Source organism: Hemibagrus wyckioides, linkage group LG12, assembly GCF_019097595.1.
Source record: "Hemibagrus wyckioides isolate EC202008001 linkage group LG12, SWU_Hwy_1.0, whole genome shotgun sequence".
In the NCBI taxonomy this organism is placed as follows: Eukaryota; Metazoa; Chordata; class Actinopteri; order Siluriformes; family Bagridae; genus Hemibagrus; species Hemibagrus wyckioides.
In genome coordinates this window covers 14,013,550-14,028,813 of record NC_080721.1, presented here as the reverse complement: position 1 = coordinate 14,028,813, position 15,264 = coordinate 14,013,550, and the positions used below count along the sequence as shown (strand labels likewise).

Here is a 15,264-nt window from a genome sequence, read left to right as displayed (position 1 = left end):
CAGTAATGAACTAATTAGAGTGATGATGTGGCCTCAGGATCTCACTGTACATTAGAAATGATGTGTAATTAACACGACGGAGGCGAACACGTTGGTTTAAATAGACTACAGAATATTTCACAGCTCTGTGTATGGTGTTACAGTCTGCATGCTCCATTACGCCAACCTTATTTTACTGATATCTCAGTCATTCACAAGTTCATGTAGCAGCCTGTATTTCATTTAAAAAGCTAAAGACTAATTAGACCATTTGTAAAATTAAATTAAGACAAGATGTCTGTAAATTAACAAATTAATAATTAAATGATATATTGTCTTGTTGATATAATGTCTGTCACAAAATTGAGGTAAATGTAATGTTTTTTTTTTATACTGAAAACATTCATTAATTTATTAAAAGTCATTTAGAATTTGGATTTTTGTTTCCTAATTTGAAATTATAACTTTTTTTCATAATCATTTCATTATTGCGCTTGCATTAATTATTTTTTAAATGAAAAATGATCTTACAACTTACATTAAAGTTGTTTTTCAAAAACAATGATCAAAGAAATTAAGTTATTTTTTCCTAATTTAAAGTTTTTTTAAATTCTAATTAAAAATTTTATTATTAATATGATTTTTTTTTAAATTTTATTATTAATATGATTTTTTTTCTTTTACTAAAAAAATATGTATGTTTTTATAGACACTTTATTAATTACTTAATTATTAAATTAATTTAATTGACTTTATTTCCTAAAAGAAGCTAAATTATCTTTTAATAAAAATAAAAGATGCTTTAAAAATGATTAATTAATAGAATTATTTTAGCGTGAGTCCTAATGAATCACATGAACTAAATTTCTCTGTGTGTTGTTTGTGTGTGTTTTTGTTCATATAAACGAAATGCCTTCTGTGGGATTAGGGTGTAATTCAGTACAATTAGCAACGTCACTCGAGATGCGCTGCTTTTCGCTCGTTATTGATTAAGCACATTAACCTGATGGGAAATGCTGAGTGCTGATAACGTGCCACTAAAAGCTAATGCATTTTATGTGACACGTTTTAATCCACACGACTGTCCACGGGCGCTAATGAAGGGAAAATGACACGATTCCTTTAACACGCTCAGCGTCCGATTTCTGTCTGAGAGTTGTCCGGCTCAATTCGGGGGATTATCGCAGACTCCATCAGGAATTAACCCCAGCAGGGATTAGTTTCAGGAGTAGAGACTTTATCTCTGTCTGATAAGCTTGGTGATGGAGAAGCTCGTCTTGTGGAAGAGCGTGTGCTGGGAGCTGATACTCTTCCACACTATCGAAGCAGCATATACTGTATAAGACACCAAGAAGAAGTTTCTGAGGGAAGGAGTCTCCAGTGTCAGAGCTTTTTTTCTCTGGGATACTTATTTACTTCATGGCTGGTGAGGGTGCAATTGTTTATTACATATGTGGAACAATTTCTATAAGGTAACTATAAATAAACAAAAAGTATTTCAAATAGTAAATCTTTTTCAAATGGCCGTGGTTTTAGAGAAATCTTCAGGACATGCTGTTATAGCAAAAGAATCGCTGATGTTGATTGTTTTCTTGTAAGAGCAAACCTCCCAGATTGTTAGTTCTTATTTAATTTGCTTAAATATTCATACAGAACAAAAAAGGGGAAAGGAAATCCTTAAAGGTACTGTGCAGAACCATTTAAGTGTTTCCATATTCGGGAGGATTCTAGATACCATAATATGAACTAAAGCCGTAAAAACCCTTCAAATCATTGATTGAAATGCTTTCAGAAATAAAAATCAAAGATAATATTGAACACAAAGTGCAAAAGGATTTTGTTTTCAGAGAATCAGAAATCTAGAACCATCTAGAGAACCCTTGTTTGAAGTGTGGAATAAATGGATGAGAAATAAAAGTACGCTATTGAACAGTTATCTAATTTGATTAAAATAAGAACTATCCTTAAAACTAGATAGAATAATGAAGTATTAAACATCATCATTATATACAAGTTCCTCATGGAGAGTTAAACATACACACACACACACACACACACACACACACACCAGCGCACAGAAAATATCTCTTCTCCTCAAAGAGACGAATTTTCCTCACATCATTAGCCTCATCGCTAGCAGTAGGAACTCCCACGTTGTCTTCAGAACATTGGTGTTTTAAGAGCTGGAATTTGTTTTCCATAAAAGGTTTGCGGTTCCTCCAACTAACGGCTCAACGGAACCTCAGCCTGCTCTGTGTTCTAGTACACAAAAGAGACGGCTTTCCGTGCTTCCGTATAGATCTCAATGTGCTCAATTCCCATGATGCTTCTCTGTCTGTAACTCAGACATACATGTTTCAGGGCTTTAACGTACATCTGAAAAAAGTCTAGCAAACGTGTCTGAGCGTCTCGTCTCCGTCGTCCGTCTTCTTTAACAGACGCTGCTGTCAATCTGGAGCTCTGCCTGTCAGAGAGTTATGTCTGTATACATCAGCTTCATGTTGCCCTCCAGGCAAAAAAAAGAAACATACTTTTAACATCACTTCAGCGCTGACGACGATGAAAACGAGCGGCTGATGGAAGATGTGTATTTTTCACATGCTAAGCTGAATTAGCGCACTGGAAGAGTTTTAGACAGAAACTATTAGCATACTGAGAAATTCCCTGTGTGAGAAACCATTTATCTGACATTTTGGAAAAAAAAAAATGGCTCCAAATCACATGCGACACAAGTGGAAGTGGACACTTCTGGGTTTACACACTGGTCAAACACTTAAACATCCAAGTCTCCCTGAGGAACCCTCTTCAATCGGCATGGAAGGATTATTTCGCCTCCTTCCACTCAAGAATTTATTTGTTTGGAGATTATTCATCCTTAGCTGGTTTATTCACCTTTAACGGTTCCATCTTTGAGAGAAAGTTAATGTGAGGATCTGAAAAATTCTTAGACACCCAAAGAGGAAGCATTTTACAGGACATACACAGTCAATCTGAGATAAAGATAGTAAGCTAGAAAGCTCAGGCGGGAGAAAGTACCAACAAGGAACCCCATAATTCCTCTCTTTCCCCTTAATTGTTTTATACCTAAGAACAAACAGGGGTCCATTTAGCACATTTAATAAAATAAGAAAGTAAAATGGTGTACAGAACTCTCAGAGGAGGAAGGCATAGAGTCCATAAGCAGTGGTTTGTTATAATCCAAAACAGTCGGCAAAAATCAGAGCAGAAATAATCAGGCAGTAATCCAACAAAACAGCAAAAACAAACAGCGAAAGTAACGGTACCAAAAACCAAAACCTGATAAAATCACAGGCAGAAACACTGGAAAGGCTACAATACTCAAACAGTACTTCACGTACAGTCTCTGAAAACACAGTTTAAGAACCGCTAATGGTGGGAAATAATCAGCACTCCGGAAGTAATCAGTACTTCAGTGAGGGTTCCATCTGGTGGTTGGGGGAGGGGCGGCTTAAGACAAATGGACTCTCCAAAGAACCCTTGAGGAACCCCTTTTTATATTGTGTGATGCCTCTGTCGCTTCCTTGCAGTTTGATGTTCTGAGACAAAGTTGGTCATTGGTTCTATGTAGCATTCAAAATGGTGTGCTTTAAGGTTCTAAGTATTATCTCACAACTGAAAGGTTTAAAAGTAGAACCAATTTAAGAAGTGAAAAATGCTTAATTACCCCAAAATGACTTGAGGAATCCATTTCCTTACACTTTTAGACAAAAAGGTTTCCATCCAGCACACTTTAGTATTCATTGCTTCATCTCTCAGGAGAACACTTAACAAATGGATAATATAACAAATGGATTCTCTTTCAGAAACAGGTCCAAGTGTTTTAAAAGGATTGGACTCTTAGCCATTTAAAGAACCCTTCAAAATGAGAAAGAGAGGCTGCTGCTGACCGTATCAAATGAATATTCATGAGCGCAGGAAGTGCAAGACACGTTCATTTAGCAGTTAAAAAGCATTCAGAACAATGGTGAAGAAGTGTAACTCACACATCTGGTACATTGATTTAAGGTCCGAATGTCAGAGTGGAAATCAGGACTGTGTTGTTGTGTTGGCGGATCCCTGAGGTCACTAATGAGTGAGGAGTTTAAATCTTCCTCCATTACGTATCATTCCACAGCCACAGGAACTGCAGCAATGTGACTACAAACCTCACCTCATCTGATCATCACAGCCAGACCATTAAAACCAATACCGCCTGCAAGATCTGAATCTAAACAGGTGAGTACTGAGCTGGAATCAGTGCTCCAGGATTATCTAATTTTCAGATTGCAGGAATTTCCAAAATCGAGTAAACTTGGTAAAATTCGGCAACAAGCCAGATCCTGGATCCTTTCACATGTGTGGAACATGAGTGGAGATCTCATAGAAAGTCATTACAGATGTGTGTGTAATGAGCAGAGGTGGCTAACCTGGTTAAGACTCTGGGTCCTTGATTGGAAGATCAGGATTCATGGCCAAGCTGCCACTGTTGGGCTCTTTCTGCTCCAGGGTCTAGGACTCCAAGGGCCCTTAACCTGCTGTACTGTATCATGGCTGACCCTGTGCTTTGACCTCAGTTCAAGTTCAATTGATAAAAAAAAGTATGACATCATACAATAATAAATAAATCAAAGTGCTGTGGTACCAGTGGAATAACCTGTCGTTAAGTTTGAGGCAGTTCCATCACTCCGCTTCACAAAACCTTCATCAAAACCAGCAAAAACGTGTCCAATCTAAAACGTCATCGCTCTGTGACAATACCTGTACAGGTAAAGCCCGATGTTCACTGATTTCTGTCACTGTGCTGTTAGTATATTATCTCTTCTTCTCTACTGCTAGTCATTAATGGAAACAAGAAGAGTGGCAGCAACACTTGGCAGTTCCAGAAGAAAAAAAAAAAGAAAGACTTTGCGAAGTGACAGCAGACGCTACTGAAAGTTGCATCAGACGTCCCGAGACTCAGTGAATTATCTACAAGAGCAAGCGCTAAAAAATATGTGAGATTTCCTGCATCATTAATGCACATCATCTGTCTGAAGCTGGCACAACTGCGATGGAGTCAGCTTGTCACCCTTTTCCGTATAATCAGCGTCACCTCTTATTTTAGGAAAAACACACACACACACACACACAAACACACACGAGGAACAGCATGTTGCTAACAGCGCTAATAATAAGAACATGCGTCCAGACCTGTGGCTGGTGTGTATGAGGGGTTTTGTAGACACGTTTCTCAGTGGATGAAGTGCTTGCAGGTGTTGGATCAAGGTGGTGGATGTAGCTGCTGCTTTCATTCCTCCGTCCTTCTGCCTTCCATCCTAATTAAATTAAGGACTGATTAAGCCGTGGCTAATGCAGTCAGAACTGCAGCATGCTAATGTAATAAAATCAGTTAAACCGGTTAGCGTAATTGGCAGGAGTTGCAAACGGCAGGAGATTTGCTTTAAATTATTTATTTGCTTAGCAGACGCCGCTCTGTAATGTGCCGAGACTTCGCGGTTCCATTACTGACATCAGCTGTTTGCAGAAGCAATTTAGGCACCGAGTGATGTTCAAGGATACAACATGACAATTGTTGCAGCACACACACACACACACACACACACAATTTGATTGAATGTAGTGGGTGTCATTATGGTTTACCATAGTGAAGCAGAATCTTGTAGATTATACTCCCAGAATTTCTCCCCAGTTGGCTCACCTGCCCACACTCACCCACTATCCAGCTCTCCGACCATCCTCTCACATGTTCTTCCTCCGAGACACATGAAGTCAGAAGTCCAGATCTTTTCAAGCTGCTGTTCATGCACCACAGAGCAGCGTGAGCTACTGGGAGGAAAGCGCTATGCTCCCTCTTCCACATACATCCAGCTCAAAGCCTCCCTGATTAGCTAGCATCGCTCACTAGCGACTCTTGTTGGGATTTCAGATGAAAGGCTCTGTGTAGAACGTAAGGGTTTCCCATTGTACAGAAGTTCATGAGTGGAAACGTCTAGGAATGAAAAAAAAAAATTTTAGCAAGCCACAGAACTTTAGAGGTACCTTTTGTTTTCTAAGACATGACACAAGTGTAGGGTTTGGGGAAGCCTAAAGGCTCCAGGTAGGACTTTCTACTGAGTTTTCCATTCAAAGTAAAAGCTTTGTACATTAAAAACTACCCAAAGAACACTTGAGGAACCCTTTTCTGTTCTAACCCACAGAACCGGGTTTTACATTGAAATGCTTTATGTAGAACCACACAGCTGAAGGTTCTCATGTTATAAAGCCTTAATGCAGTATATTTTTTAATGAAACAGTATTATCTCTACAGTTCTACAGTAAAACCTTTAAGGTAAACATTAAATAGAACCATGTAGAACCGCACAGGTTCTCATTCCACAGAAGAGTTTCAAGTCAGAATTGTTAGGAATTTTACCTAAGCAAAGAAAAACAATGCTGCTTGGAAGCTCATTTATAAGTTCAGTCTGTGAAAGAACCCTGAAAAACTGTTCAGTACACAGACGGTAGAACTTCATTTATCAGCACAACATGCTATTGTTAAAAAAGAAAAAAAAAGACACACACACACACAGACCAACACACACACAGCTAGCATGTGGACCAATGCCGTTTTACAGTAGCACTGTCTTGCTTGTCCTATGCATCCACTGAAAGTCAACTGTAATTACTCTGCTGCTTTAGCAAACAAGCAGATGGTGCCCTGACCCGCTAATTCCACACCCACCCACACATCTATGTTTTTATTCTCATGAGTAACTCGGAAGCAGCTCAAATTTTCTGCTGCTAATGCTAGCGGAAGTGATTGGGTAATCTGTGGACTTGGATGTCTGACATGATCGCTTTCATCGCAAATTGCTAATGTGCTTATGGGGCCACTGTAAAGGTTTGGAAATTAAGTTGTGGAAGCCTCAGAAAAGCCCAGAGGCATTGTGTCTTAATCCTCGTCTAACACTCGAGTCAGAATTAATACCATTAATCATTTACCATCAATGCAATGCTTTTGAAGTTTGCTTAAAGAGGCATATTGCGGCAAGCAGTAACTGAATTCTAACAAGCGAAAGGCTTTTATTGGATTTAATATGAAAAAAAGTAGAGAGACATGAGAAAGAGAGAGACATCGATGATTCCATGATTTAGCATTTGTAAGCCTTGCTTACATGAAGGACACAGCACCGACGCTAAATAAATGATTAGATAATTGTATATGTGTTAATAGTTTCAATGTTCCATTTGTGGAATTGTCTACACTCTTGTTTTGTTCGTCCAAACCTTTAGCACAAAAGGCATTTCTGCAGCATGACCCCTCTGCACTTTGTCTCACTTTTCTTGGTCTGAAGGCTCACCTCTACAAACAACACACTACAACCGAAAACACAGGACACCTTTCATTTAGATCCTGCAGCTGCATCTTGTCAGAGTCCAATCACCTTTTTTCAAGGGTTCACCTGGAAGCAGACCGAGTCCACCTCGCTGAGATTCTCTTGGAGCTGAGCTTCCTGAAGACCTGCACAGAGGAGGAGAACACCACACCAAGGTTCCCTTCAAATGGACTAAACACGGAGGATGATAGAGCCCTATGAGACACTTGGTTTCAAGCTGGTTCTAGTTTGCTGTTTAACGAGTTTTCATTGGATTCCATATTACTCTCTGACCCTCCAGTGATTCTCTTCCCTCATTGATCACTCTGGTGCTCACTCTTAGTAGTTGAACAGAAAGAATAGCTGTCATAATCAATAAGGCAAAGAACAGCAGCTTGAGTCAATAACATGAGAGAGTATGTATTCATCCATACATTAAACATATAAATCAAATATACACTTCATGTCATGAAGTGTGTATGGACTCGATAAACGTCAAAGTGTGAGTCAGAGCGCTGCAGTGCGGGTTTGTGGTTCAGGAGGCGTGATGTGTGTATGCAGCCCTCGCTGATTTGACTGGCTCCTTGCCATCCAGTCCTTTGATTGGATTTTCAGCTTAAAGACATTTGGCCCAAGGTAAGTCGATACGTTATTTAAACTGCTCCAATGATTGTGTGCGGTGTTTGCCATTAGACTCCAGGAGTCCAAACACTCGAGATGTCAGAAGTCAAGCAGAATGCGTAAAAGTCGCAGATTAGGGAACATGTAGGCTCAGTTTCCACCTATTTTTTGTGGAGAATGAATATTTGAAAAGGAGTCATTTGTTTCTATATTGCACAGTGAACAGCTGCTTTGTTACAGGGAATGTTTAGTCGATACTTTTGTTTCACTGAGCAAGGCACATAACATGCTAAAGAACAGGACACTGACTAGCATGGGAACAGATTACTTTTGTAATTCTGACTTTTACCATTACACTGGAGCTGTAGCACTGGAGCTGGAGATGAAGCTGGTGTGACTATTGAGGTTCTGTACTGTAGCTTAAAAACCTTCAAACAAGATCAGTGGATTTTCTTTTGCTTTTCATTATCATATGGAACTGGGATGTATGGACTCATGATTCCAGGGTTTCTTATTTGATCTTTGATTGTTTTGTTACTGGTTCTGTACAGCTGTTGTTCTTTCATGTCTTAACGGGGTTCCTTCAAGGTTCCTCCCACCTCCTGAAAACATGCTATGCCTGATTAGCTATCTTCTTCTTCTTCTTTTTCTGCTTCTTTCTCTTTTTTCAGCTTTTCCCTTCAGGGGTCACCACAGTGAATCATCTCTCTCCACCTATCCCTATCTTCTGCATCCTCAACACTTGCACCCACTAGCTTCATATCCTCATTTATTATATCCGTATACCTCCTCTTTGGCCTTCCTCTTTTCCTCCTGCCTGGCAGTTCCATGTCCAACATTCTCCTACCAGTATACTCACTCTCCCTCCTCTGGACATGTCCAAACCATCTTAATCTGTCCTCCCTAACTTTGTCCCCCAAACGTCCGACATGAGCTGTCCCTCTGATGTACTCGTTCCTAATCCTGTCCAACCGTGTCCCTCCCAAAGAGAACCTCAACATCTTCAGCTCTGCTACCTCCAGCTCTGACTCCTGTCTCTTCCTCAGTGACACTGTCTCTAAACCATACAGCATGGTCGGTCTCACCACTGTCTTGTACACCTTCCCCTTGATTCTCGCTAATATTATGCCAGATTAGCTATGCTATGCTATATATCATGTTGATCTGTGATAGACTGCAATCACAGTCCCATCTCATTCCCAGTTACACTGTTTCCTCCATGTAACTGTGGTTCTCTGGCAACTCGCACCATTGTAGTCTTTAATACACAATCCAAACTGTTAATCTACCAGCTCACTCCATCCTTGTGGAAATCTTGATAGCAATCATGATAAGCTCACACCTTATTGAGTCTCTTTTCCGGCACTGTGCTTGAAGAAATGTTTTCTCCATCTTGTTTCTTCATTGATTGTTTAATGTGCTCACTGTTTCATTTGTGATGGCTAATTTGCAGGATAAAGACCTTCTTACTGGCCTCAGGTCATCTTTTAAGTGGGCAGAACACCGCCAACTGTTTACCAAATTACCAGGTTGCCAACTCCATCGCATGCCACATGTTTTTTTTTCTTTTTCCGCTGTGCTCAGCCGTAACAGCAGTATTGTTTGCATTAAGGAGCTGGCCAGGGTAAATGGAGCTGTTTTCAATTAGTTTTCAAAGTGCTTATCCCATTAAAGATAATGACTTATTGATTTAATGACAGTGGTACTGTTGGTGTGAGCCTCATTGCTATCATGACTCTACTCTCTTTCCCCACTTACTCAATTGCTTTCTCACTTTCTTCACATTCTCCCACTCACTTCAGTTATTCTCAGAGAACTTCTCTCAAATCTTCATAAAAAGCCAAACTCACTTTATTCGTGAGAAACAAACAAAGCTTTGCTGCGGTCTGTATTGTCATCCGCGTTGCTTTGGAGCTATAATAGCTGCAGAGGGTTGAGCAGGTGGAGCTGGCCAGGTGCCAGGGTGTCAGCAGGGTGCAGGGGAACGTGGCAGGAGGGAAAACCCTGATCTCATTCAGGATGTTCCCATGCATCACATTACTGCAGTACAGATGGGACATTCTCTTTCCCTCCCCCTCTCCTTCTCTACGCAGCATGTTCACAGTCCTCCTTTTCATCCGCTTCTTAAAAAAACAGCATCATTGCTTTTTCTTCTCCCATGGTCTCTTTCATCTATCCATCCATTTATCCATCCATCCATCCATCCATCCTTCACTTCTTTCTCAAAACATAGGTAATACACTTGCCTGCACCCTGTGAGTGATCTAGTCTACACTAATGCTCTAGAGTGTGAGTGATATACTCCCAAGTGATCATTATTTACCTCTCTTATTACCAATTTACCTCTCTCATCTTCTGTGCAAAACAGGTAACACATGTAAACTGCTTTGTACACCTTGAGTACTATTAAAAGTATTACTATGGAGATTTTTTTCTAAACAACAGTGTGATATCATTGTATAGTGGTTCCCAGCCGAGAGCTAGTCTATAGTGTATGTGATCTACTGCACAGTGATCACCATTAACATGCTAGATTATAAATGGATTGGCTGTTAAGCCATACACTAATCCCTAGTATATGCAGTTTACGTTCATCTCTATTAGTGAAGGTAGGTTACAGAATGAGCGATCAGTTGTTGAGAGCTCTAAGTAGAGAAGAGGTCTAGAATATGAGTGATCTACTGTAAAATGTTTTCTATTTGTAAAACCTTCAGAAAAGTAATATACATCATCCTCCAGTAATAATCTAATCTAAGGTATGATTGATCTACTGTGGGATGCCCATCTAGTTTAGAGTATGAGTTATCTAGTGTGGGATGGTTGAGATTGGTCATCTAATCTAGAGTATGAGCAATCTACTGTGGGATGCCCAACACTGATGATCTAGTCTAGAGTATGAGTGATCCACTGAAGGATGTTTAACATTTGTGTTCTAGCATAGCGTGTGAGCAATCTAATGTGGGATGTTTGACACTGGTGATCTACTCTAGAGTATGAGTGATCTAGTGTCAGATGGTCAACATTGGCGATCTAGTCTAGAATATGAATGATCCACTGAAGGACGTTTGATATTGGTGATCTAGTTATGAGTGATCTAGAGTGGAATTTTCAACACTGGTGATCTAGTCTGATGCATGTGTGAGCAAGTCTAAAATGTTTGCTATCACTGAAATTGAGTACCTGTGGTCTACAGTAATGTGTATTTCATTGGTGATGGATGTAGTCTGTCCATAATGCTGTCTCCTTCAGTGATCTAATGTAGAGAGAGAAAATCTATGACCTATAGACTATAGACTTCTACAGTGTGATCTATATTAGGGAGCTACTTTAAAATAAGATAATAAGCAAAAAACTATAAAGCAATCTCTTTTTTAAGGCAATATGTGAGTGATCCATTGTGAAGTGATCTATTTTAGATAGATGGATAAATGTACTTTATAGATCCCCAATGGGAAATTTAAGTGGATATTAGTAAGGTAGATCTATTTTTTTTGAGCTAGAACATAAGTGATCTACTGTTCTCAACATGAGCGATCTACTGCTTTCAATGTGAGTGACCTACTGCTTTCAATGTGAGTGATCTACTGCTGTCAGTGTGAGTGATCTACTGCTGTCAATATGAGTGATCTTCTGCTTTCAATGTGAGTGACCTACTGCTTTCAATGTGAGTGATCTACTGTTCTCAACATGAGCGATCTACTGCTTTCAATGTGAGTGACCTACTGCTTTCAATGTGAGTGATCTACTGTTCTCAACATGAGCGATCTACTGCTTTCAATGTGAGTGACCTACTGCTTTCAATGTGAGTGATCTACTGCTGTCAATGTGAGTGATCTACTGCTGTCAATGTGAGTGATCTACTGCTGTCAATGTGAGTGATCTTCTGCTTTCAATGTGAGTGACCTACTGCTTTCAATGTGAGTGACCTACTGCTTTCAATGTGTGATCTACTGCTGTCAATGTGAGTGATCTTCTGCTTTCAATGTGAGTGACCTACTGCTTTCAATGTGAGTGATCTACTGCTGTCAATGTGAGTGATCTTCTGCTTTCAATGTGAGTGACCTACTGCTTTCAATGTGAGTGATCTACTGCTGTCAATGTGAGTGATCTTCTGCTTTCAATGTGAGTGACCTACTGCTTTCAATGTGAGTGATCTACTGATCTCAATGTAAGTGATCTACTGATCTCAACGGCTCCCGATGATGTGTGAAAGTGAAAAACAGCCATTAGCAAAACAAACTGTTGATTATTCTGATTATTCACACACACACACACACACACCTGCTGCCAACGGAGTTTTAGTCTGATGATATCCTTAGTCTGTCCAGTGTACTAGTGATGATGTATTCATTGATGTAGACTTCAAAGCACTTTTGTACGTCGCTATGGATAAGGATAAATGTAAATGTACTGCAGGATGAGTGTTCCAGTGATCTCTAGAGTAGTCTAGAGTTTTATCTACTGCTCCTTCTCTTTAGGGCAAACTGTAGAGTCCAAGCCTCACAAACCTCTATTTCACAAGGTAATTGTCAGTCGTTATAAGAGGAATGAAACATACTGGCCTCTATGAGTGATCTACAGCCTATCTATTGTCTTTAATCTGAGAGTGGATTCTTGTGTGTGTGTGTGTGTGTGTGTGAATAATCAGAATAATCAGCAGTTTGTTTTGCTAATGGCTGTTTTTCACTTTCACACACCGTGGGGAGCTCTGTGTAATGAAGCGCCCACCTCACAGACTCACACACACACACACACACACACACACTCTCTCTCTCTCTCTCTCTCTCTCTATCCTCTTTGTCACTAGATTACATTTTCGATGATCATTATGAAGAAATTTATTAGCATATATACACATTTATTAAATAATTTATGGCTAATATTATCTAATGGCTACATTACATTAGTTATATTGCTCAATTTTATATCTCACTCTTTCTCTCTCTCTCTCTCTCTCTCTCTCTCTCTCTGTGTGTAGCAGGATAATTATCTGAGGAAGTATTAATAATAGCTAAAGCGGTGTCTAATTTTGACCCATAACTATGGTGAGCAAACAGAAGTGATGGGCAGCAGGGCTGAGTGGTCACACAGGGCTGTTTATCTAAGCAGCTGATTGGTGCTGTTTGACTGGAGAAGAGTCTGTGATGTGAGAGTTCACATGTAAAGCACTTTCACTTAAAATCTCTTATTTATCAAATGACTAAACAATAAAGTGTTTATTCTTCTCTTCTCTTCTCTTCTCTTCTCTTCTCTTCTCTTCTCTTCTCTTCTCTTCTCTTCTGCATTTTTATTGTTCTTCCTTTGCTCATTCATGGAGCTTGTTATTTATTGACACTAACCAAGAACCAGTGGTGATATTATATTCACAATTTTCATTTCAGCTTGAGCACAAATAAACAAACAGGTTGTGTGGGAGCTGTTTTATGAGCATGCACACACACACACACACACACACACACACTACTGAAAGTTTAATGGACTATGGACTAGCTATGTAATAGAATTATAGCCAGTGTGAGAATAGCGGAATAAAGCAATAAATCTCAAAGGCTATCTCACACACACACAAACACACACACACAATCACACACACACACACACACACACACTGAAATGGCAGAAATAAAGCACTTTTGATGGTAATACTTTGTAAGATCAATAGTGACGTGCGATAGTTGAACTGCAGTTTAGTATATGCTACCTTTGTGTGTGCGTGTGTGTGCGTGTGTGCAGAGATTTGGTCTCAGTCAATCAGAAATGTAGCACAGCACACACATACACACACACACACACACACATTCACACACACACACTGAAATTGAGGCTGTTTTGGCTCTTTGTCTTAATCTGTGCCTGTTCTTGTGTGTGTGTGTGTGTGTGTGTGTGTGTTTGAGTGAGTGAATGTGTGACCTTGACCATTAGTGCTGTGCTGTACAGAAGGAGAGGAGGGGGAGTGTGTTTTTGAGCTGAGTTGTCCATCAACAATGGGGTTCAGTTGATTATTGATTAGAGGGTGAAAAAGATGGTGCATGCAGTGTGTGTGTGTGTGTGTGTGTTTGTGAGAGAGAGAGAGAGAGAGAGAGGATAAAGTATCTGAAGAGCTCAGAGGATGTGTTCAGGTGATGTTTTACTTAATAACAAATTAAATATTGCTGTGATTTATACACAATTATTTGTATTTTAAAGACTTTTTGTGTTCTGTGTTCCCCACTTCCTGCTTCCCTAACTGAATAAATCTTACAGCACTGACAGACAGACAGATTGAGAGACAGACAGTGTGAGAGACAGAGAGAGAGAGAGAGAGAGAGAGAGAACAGGAGGGGTTCAATGCGGCTTTAATAATCCGTGGCAGAGGCTAAATGAGCCATTCTGCAGTAATCTAACACACACACACACACACACACACACACACACACTTCTGTTACCATCTCAGTATCTGAATTATTAAAAGTGTTGTTTTCCCTGATTTCATTGCAGCAAGATGAAATGCTGCAGCTCAGAGGAAAACCTCATTCTGTCTGAAAGTCTCTCATTCTGACTGTAGAATAAAAGAGGAGAGAGTTAAGCAGAATAGAGTTGAGTAGAACAGAAGAGAACAGAACAGAGTGGAGTACAGTAGAACTCAGTTCACATTAGTGGAACAGAGTAGACTGTAAGTCGGTATAGAATAGAATAGAATAGAATAGAATAGAATAGAATAGAATAGAATAGAATAGAATAGAATAGAATAGAATAGTGTAAAGTAGATTAGAGTTGAGCAGAACAGAAGACAACAGAATAGAATAAAGTACAGTAGAACTCAATTCAAATTAATGGAACACAACAGAATAGAGTACACTGGCAGAATAGAATGGATGAGAATAGAATTGTGTAAAAAGGTGAAGTGATGAATCAAGGAAAATAGAGCAAAGCAGAATAGAGTTGAGTAAAACAGAGGAGAACAGAACAGTGTGGAGTACTGTAGAATTTAGTTAAATGAAATAGAATACACTGTAAGAACAGCATAGATTGGAATAGAATAGACTGTGATAGAATTTTATAGAGCACATCAGATGAATAGAATAGAATAGATTAGAATAGAATAGAGAGAGTAGAGTAGAACAGAGTTGAATATAACAGAATTGTCAAGAGTAACGATTCAAAGAAAAGAAAGCCAAGAAGAATAGAGTTGAGTAGAACAGAGGAGAACAGAATTTTATAGAAGACAATATGGTAGAGTAGTGCAAAATAGAATAGAATAGAGTAGAGTAGAATAGAATAGTGAAAAGTAGATTAGAGTTGAGCAGAACAGAACAGAGGACAACAGAAC

At 39.4% G+C, this 15,264-nt stretch overlaps 1 protein-coding gene across 9 annotated transcripts in view; it reads left to right on the top strand.

Annotated features, from left to right (window-relative positions):
• LOC131362781 (RNA binding protein fox-1 homolog 3-like) overlaps positions 1-15,264 on the top strand; it is a 207,788-nt gene that overhangs the window by 80,766 nt on the left and 111,758 nt on the right. The gene's annotated exons all lie outside the window — the stretch shown is intronic.